Below are 7,401 nucleotides of genomic sequence, written 5' to 3'. Positions count from 1 at the left end.
CAGGAATGCATGTAACAATCCTAGCTATTTCCCAAGACACACAGCTGGAGATCAGTTGCAAATGGCTCCAATCATGCCCACAGGCTTCACCTTCAGCATTAATTGGGAATTGGTGGACCAATGTTTAAATTTCATGGTTTTATTTGTTGAGGCTTACCTGAAGAATGTCCTGAAGGCAAGAGCTGTTTGACAATGGAACTCACTGCCTCAGAATGTGGTGAAATCTCCTCCTCTTCAGGTTTCTAAACAGAGACTGGATCACCACCTGCCAGAAGTGCTTTGCTTGTATAATTTTGCATGGCAGGGAGTTGGACTGGATAGGGTCTCTTCCAACTCTATGATTCAAGCCTCTTATATAACAAAATCAAGTTCTGATTTATACTAGAAGGAACTGAATAAGATGTGTATCATCAGCCATATACCAAAGGTTAGGTGGGGCTATGAGGATGGGAGCCCCACTAATAGATGTTATTAATATTGAACAAATGGTAAATACATCAGCATTAAAACAAACAAAAATTAGACATACAACAGCTAATTCATTTTCATAACTAGTACAAAAGGCAGTCACATGTATCCTACCAGTTAGCAGCTGACTGTGGGAGATAATTTCTCATGCTCTCTCAAGTGCATACTGTCCTTTCTGTACATTTCTTGTGTGACTCTACTTTGATCATTTCACAGGAGCCCCCGGTGGCGCAGTGGGTTAAAGCCCTGTGCCAGCAGGACTGAAGACAGGTCGCAGGTTCGAATCCGGGGAGAGGCGGATGAGCTCCCTCTATCAGCTCCAGCTCCTCATGCGGGGACATGAGAGAAGCCTCCCAAAAGGATGATAAAACATCAAAATCATCCGGGCTTCCCCTGGGCAACGTCCTGGCAGACGGCCAATTCTCTCACAACAGGATGCTCCTGACACAACAAAAAAATAATAATAATTCACCGCTCTTGGGCACTTCTTGCTGATATCATTTGGTGAACTAAAATTTTCTTAGTACAAATCCTGAGTTGAAAAATCACTTGTGAGATGCAGAACTCAGAAACTCGGTACAATTGTTGAAATTTTTAACCTGTCCTGCCAAAAACTTCTAGCAGTTCTAGCATCGAAAGACCAGGTTAACCTGTCCTCCTAAGCTGGCTAAAGGTCGTTCCCAAATCCCTCTCCCCTTTCTTGCAGCAGTAACAAGAATTTCAACACTCCCCAGCTTATCTCATTAGATCCAAGGAAAGATGTCTCTGAAACTCTTTATCTATTTTCTGGAAAACCTTTCTCTACTAATTGTAGTCTCCTAATCTGCTCCCATTTTTTGTTTGTTTTGTATAGTGTCTTTTGTATGGAAATATTACTTCTGTTTTTAAAGTAATTTGCATAGCCAGACACAAAAACATTTAATGCAGTAAAACACTTGATAGAATTACAGCCAGGCTTGTGAAAACTGTCTCCTACCCCACCCCATTTCTGTCTTGCCAGGCTGCTTTGAAGAATCTTGATAGGGTAGATTCTAGTAAATCAGAAAGGACAACATTTTTCTATGGAATGCAGGAGCTGGGTAAAATGTGCAAAGCCTCTAGCCTTGAATCAATGTGCCTTGGAAACAGAATTCCTTATAGTCCTGCCATACTCTTTTGCTATTCTGACCCAGGTGACACAAAGTTCTTTCTCCTCTTCTGGTTTCTCTATCCCTCCTCTATAATATCCTTCCTCCTTTTCTTTTCCTCTCCTCTGGTCTCTCAACCTTTCTTTCTCTCTAAGTATCAAGCTAGACAGCTAGTTTGCTGGTCTTGATTGTTTAAAATGAATTTGGGACAGAAGAGTATAACTAAATATATTGTACAGGTATTAGGAAGTATTGGAGCCCCAGGAGGTTAAAGCGCCGAGCTGTTTAACTTGCTGACCGAAAGACTGGCGGGTCGAATCTTGGGAGTAGGGTGAGCTCCTACTGTCAGGCTCAGCTTCTTCCAACCTAGCAGTTCGAAAACATGCAAATGTGAGTAGATCAGTAGGTACCGCTTTGGCGGGAATGTAATAGTGCTCCATGAGGTCATGCTGGCCACATGACCTTGGAGGCATCTATGGACAATGCTGGCTCTTTGGCTTAGAAATGGAGATGAGCACCATCCCCCAGAGTTGGACATGACTGGATTTGGTGTCAAGGGGAAACCTTTACCTTTTTATTAGGAAGTATTGTATTGGTTCATGCATATATACACGTATATAGATTTGTTTTGTTGTTTTTTTTATGAATATGTAAATTGAAATTTTTTAAAAAACCAACATCAATTCCTAAAATGATTCTGTCCACAATTTCACCCTGGATTTACAAATCTTGTAACCTCCACACATTTTTTTCTTAAATCAAATAAACTCGGCTTTCAGTTAATTATTCCTCATTTTGAACAGTGCCATATCTGAAGAAAATGTATTTTACTCATTTGCACATGACATGGTTTGCTATAACCTACTGCAATTCCTGTGTGTTTTATTAATATGTGTTCAATAAATTGTGCAAGAAATTCTTCTATGTGAGAATGAGTTACTTGGGTTAGTCTGTCTGCGCGCACTGCTGCCAAAGTTCAAAGGTCCCTTGTTTATTTGCCATATTTATATACCGCCCCTCTCAGCCCGAAGGCGACTTGAGGCAGTTTACAAGCAGTTTACGGAATACACATATGTATTCTCAGGGTCCATACATATGTTTGCAGAATCCACCCAGTAACAGTTCTTTTTCACCTGTGAGTATTAGCCATAGTAGTATTTTCAAATCATATAGCACCGGTTCCTTACTGTGAAGGCCCTTAGTAGACTGCAGAGAAATCCAGGTATGGGTTAACTTGCATTGCCACCTACATCAGCCAGGACTCACATGACTTTAAAAACACACACACACTGATTTCATCCATTCTTCTAATAGCACAGCATAGAAAAGATAAATGTAGAGTTAAACAGGAAGAATAGACACATGAGATGGATTGTACGACCAGATGAAAACAACGCATGCCACTACAGAGGATTTTGTGTATGTCTTCTTCTGATCACAGCATACAACGAACATCACATTCCCAGAAAAAAAATGTATGGGATCCAGTAAATGGTAAGTGCTGATGATAACAAAGAAAGAACCATCTTTTTTATTATTCTACTGAAGGTAATCTCAGTTTTGTAATAACATGTAAACATGAAGAATTGTCCTAGATTGCTGCTTTACATAGATCATTTAGCAGAGCATTGGTTGAAAGTACCATTGAGGTAGCTGCATACTTGGAGAAATGAGCTGTAATATTAGATGGGCCTGATAGGTGTGGCACTTAATAGATCAGAGAAAAAGCAAACCTACTGTTTACTTTTCCCCCAAAGAAGTGGAAGGCAAACAAATAGGTTGCCTAAAAAAGAGGCTTTTCTTCTTATGAAAATCTGAAAGGTCCGATGAAGTGTTAGTGTTACACTACCCCTGAAAGTGTAGGTTCACAGTTTAGAAGTATTCCTGGATTCGGCTCTGAACCACGTATCAGCAGTGACCAGGAGTGCTTTTGCACAGTGAAAGCTAGTGTGCCAACTGCGCCCATTCCTGGAGAAGTCAGATCCGGCCATGGTGCTACATGCCTTGGTTACATCCTGGTTGGACTACTGTAATGTGCGCTACATGGGGCTGCCTTTGAAAAGTGCTCAGAAACTTCAGTTGGTCCAAAGAGCAGCAGCCTAACGACTAACTGGGGTTGGCTACAGGGAGCATACAACTCCTCTGTTGCAACAGCTTCACTGGCTGCCAACACGTTTTCGAGCACAATTCAAAGTGCTGGTTTTCATCTAAAAAGCCCTACATGGCCCCAGTCCAGGTTATCTGAAGAACCACATCTCTTTCTATGAACCTGGGAGATATCTACAATCTACTGGGGAGGGCCTTCTCTCGATCCCATCACCCATTCAAGCATGCTTGGTGGAACAGAGGAGAGGGCCTTTTCAATGGCTGCTCCTAGGCTGCGGAACTCCCTCCCAAGAGAAACCAGAATGGTCCAATCCTGCTGGCCTTCCGCAAGCAGGTCAAAACCATCTTCTACCATTGAAGCTTTTGGGGAAGGATGTAAGGGGAGACTCTTACTGGGGGCCATATGAGTTTTAAAGACCAATTTTAATATACTTTGCTGTATTTTAATTCTGTTTTTACCACACTGTCATTCTTTATTTTTAAATTTTTGTATTGCTCTTTTTAAACTGTTTAGTGTGAACAGATGTTAGCTGCCTTGAATACCCATGGGAGAAAGGCGGGATATAAATAATAATAATAATAATAATAATAATAATAATAATAATAAAGAAGTTCAAGCCCATATTATTTATTTTCAAGAGGATGTGAAAGTTTGTGGCAAACAATTTGGTAAAACCAACATTTGAGGCATATGAAAGAAGGAAGTCATCTTAGAATGGAAAGAAGGATCTGTATGTAATGCCACTGTGCCTCTTCCAAAAAAAGCAAAGATGAAGGCACTCAATTGTCATACCATAAGGAAAAAACCACTTTGAGTGACAAGCCCTTGGTATTTCAAAACTTTGGTTGTTGAAAGAGCCTGGAGATTCTAGATAGGAAACTTGTGAACAATTTGAGAACCAAGGAGATAACATCCACAAAAGAAACTGTTTTCACATCTAACAAGGACAGAAGATAGAAAAGACACCTGTCTTAGAAAAAAAAGTTGTCTGAAGGCCTAAATCCAAACCTACTTGGAGTACAATTATGAATTCTTTCATACCAACAAGGATCATATGACATACACCAAAATGCCTTCAATTATCTCATATATGCATTGAGCAACAAGAACAAAGCATTGTAGTACTTAGCAATTTCAAATAAAAATCCCTTTTGGGTAGCAAGTAGCTAAATACACCCGATCTGGGTGGAGAATGGGCTGAGTCTGTTTGGGGGAAAAACATGGTTCTTTCCAGAATAGTAAATTATCACTAATAGTAATGACACCTGAAGCTAATGGGAACCTACCAGGATGGTTGAGACCCTTACCACCTGACTCTTACAGCAATATAGAAAGTAGTAGAGCTGAATGCAAGCCTACAGAAACGGGGCCCAGGTAAACACAAATATTGTTTTCCCCTTCTTTCTTCTGCCAGAAAGGCTATTCTGTCCACTTCCTACCAAGAAGAGTATCTAACCAAACATACTTAATGTGGGTTTTTAAAAACAGGCTGGATGGCCACCTGTTGGGGGTGCTTTGATTGTGCTTTTCCTACATGGCAGGGGGTTGGACTAGATGGTCCATGTAGTCTCTTCAAACTATGATTCTAAGAGTGAGGATGGGGAAGTGATAATATAAAGGGTACACATTTTTTTAAAAAATTCAGAAAACGGACAAAGGTATTACACTCTGAAAGAGAAAGGGAACAAAAGCAGCAGAAAATCAAGGATAAGGAAATATAAAGAAAGGGGGTGCACTGAAGAGGAGCAAATGGCTTCTGATTTGAGCTAAGGCAAGAGAAAGAATAGAGGGAACTTCACTCAGTGGCTAAAATATTAAAAATAAGTTACATTACTCTGGGTTGGCTTGGGTGACAGTGGGTGCTGTCCCATATGCAGATGGCTCCTTTTCTGCTGTCTGAGAATAATGGTTTCTCAGAAATATCTGTAAGGTAAACACTTCTAAGTCTTCTTTAAAGAAATAAGCAAAGTATAAGATAGCAGACTTTGCTATTCTACAGTAAAAACAGATGGCACTATGAGCAGTGTCCAGATTTGGCTGAATCCCAACATCTATGTGTGAAGGAAGATAATAACCACCAACACAGAATATTACATATATTACAAGGGAATATATTAGCCTCACTTCCACCCACAAATGAAATGATATATTATTTATTTTAGGTGTGATACTTGTAAAACATTATAGCCTGAATCCAAAACAAATGTTTCATTTGAAGTTTAAACTTTTTTGTTCAACTCAAAGGACCCCAAGGCAAGTAACTGAGATAAAAAACAAGAATAAATCATCTTGCCAAAAAAAACAGGCAACATATCCATCCAATACTTGTTCAATAATTTCTATATGCCTACAAAAATTACTTTCACATTTAACTGGAGTATTCAGTATTGATATCTTATAGACCCTGTTTATAGGCAATTGCTGTACATAATTTAATAACCACAAACAATTTAATGAAGCACCTTTCAATTCAAGTGTAAGATATGCATCATCCATTTTATGCATGTTATGTGACATGTAATCCCACATCAATCTAGTAGATCTTTTTAATACATATCTATGTACTGATTCCGTACACTAAATGTATAACATGCAACTAGCCAGATCAACTTAATCTCAACCTCTTCTACTATTCCCAGAAACTGTCAAAAGGCAAATTCACTTTTCTTAGTAAGGCTTGCTCATTATCCCACATTCCTCCAGCCCAGTCCCCAATATGAGAAATGATAAACAAACGTGTAGCTTCACTGTATCATTTCAGAGTTATTTAACACAGTGTGCAAATATCCAAAGGGTTTATTCCAACTATTTTTCCCAATTAGAAGTCATCAATGAGGGACCATTCATATTTGAAAATCAACTGTATTAATCTACTGGGTTATTCCTATGGGCATGCTTACTGACAACTTCAAAACATTCTGAAAAGCTGGTGTTGTGTGCCTTCAAGTCATCTTCAACCTATGGTGACGATGCCACCCCTAACTTGAGCATGTTTTTACTTGCTAAGGAACGAATTATATACAAACTAAGAAGGAAAATAAATCAATTATTTACCAGTATGTTGTGTCATAGGGGCAGAGCATAACCTGTTGCATACATCTGATTCCCTTTCTCCTCATAAAAAAGAGCTATTGGATGTAGTCCACTGTGGACAAAGACTGTATGTACAGAAACAGTAGGTAAGGTAAAGATTTTCCCTTGACGTTAAGTCCAGTCATGTCTGGCTCTGGGGGTTCATTTCCATTTCTAAGCCAAAGAGTCGGCATTGTCCATAGACACCTCCATGGTCATGTGGCCAGCATGACTGCATGGAGTGCCGTTACCTTCCTGTCGGTGAGCTACCTATTGCTAGGCTGGCAGAAGCTGGGAGCTCAAAGCGGGAGTTCATGCCGCTTCCCAGAATCGAACCTGCAACCTTTCGGTTAGCAAGTTCAGTAGCTCAGCAGTTTAACCCACTGCACCACTGGGGCCTGCTACAGAAACAGTGTTCAGGGTCAAATAAGTCCTTTTTCATTAGAAAAGATCAAGCAAACTATGTAAAGATTTAAAAATTTTCTTGACATGAAAGTGGGATTTCTTTGTGTATGTCATCTGTATGCTCCCTCCATTACTCTGCCATTAATGCTGTCTGTCCTTCTAGTGGACGACATTCTGAGTTTAGATTTATTTTAGTAATGACACTTTGGATCAAAACAGAGA

Source organism: Anolis sagrei, chromosome 4 (assembly GCF_037176765.1).
Source record: "Anolis sagrei isolate rAnoSag1 chromosome 4, rAnoSag1.mat, whole genome shotgun sequence".
Classification (NCBI taxonomy): domain Eukaryota; kingdom Metazoa; phylum Chordata; class Lepidosauria; order Squamata; family Dactyloidae; genus Anolis; species Anolis sagrei.
This window is presented reverse-complemented; position numbering follows the sequence as displayed.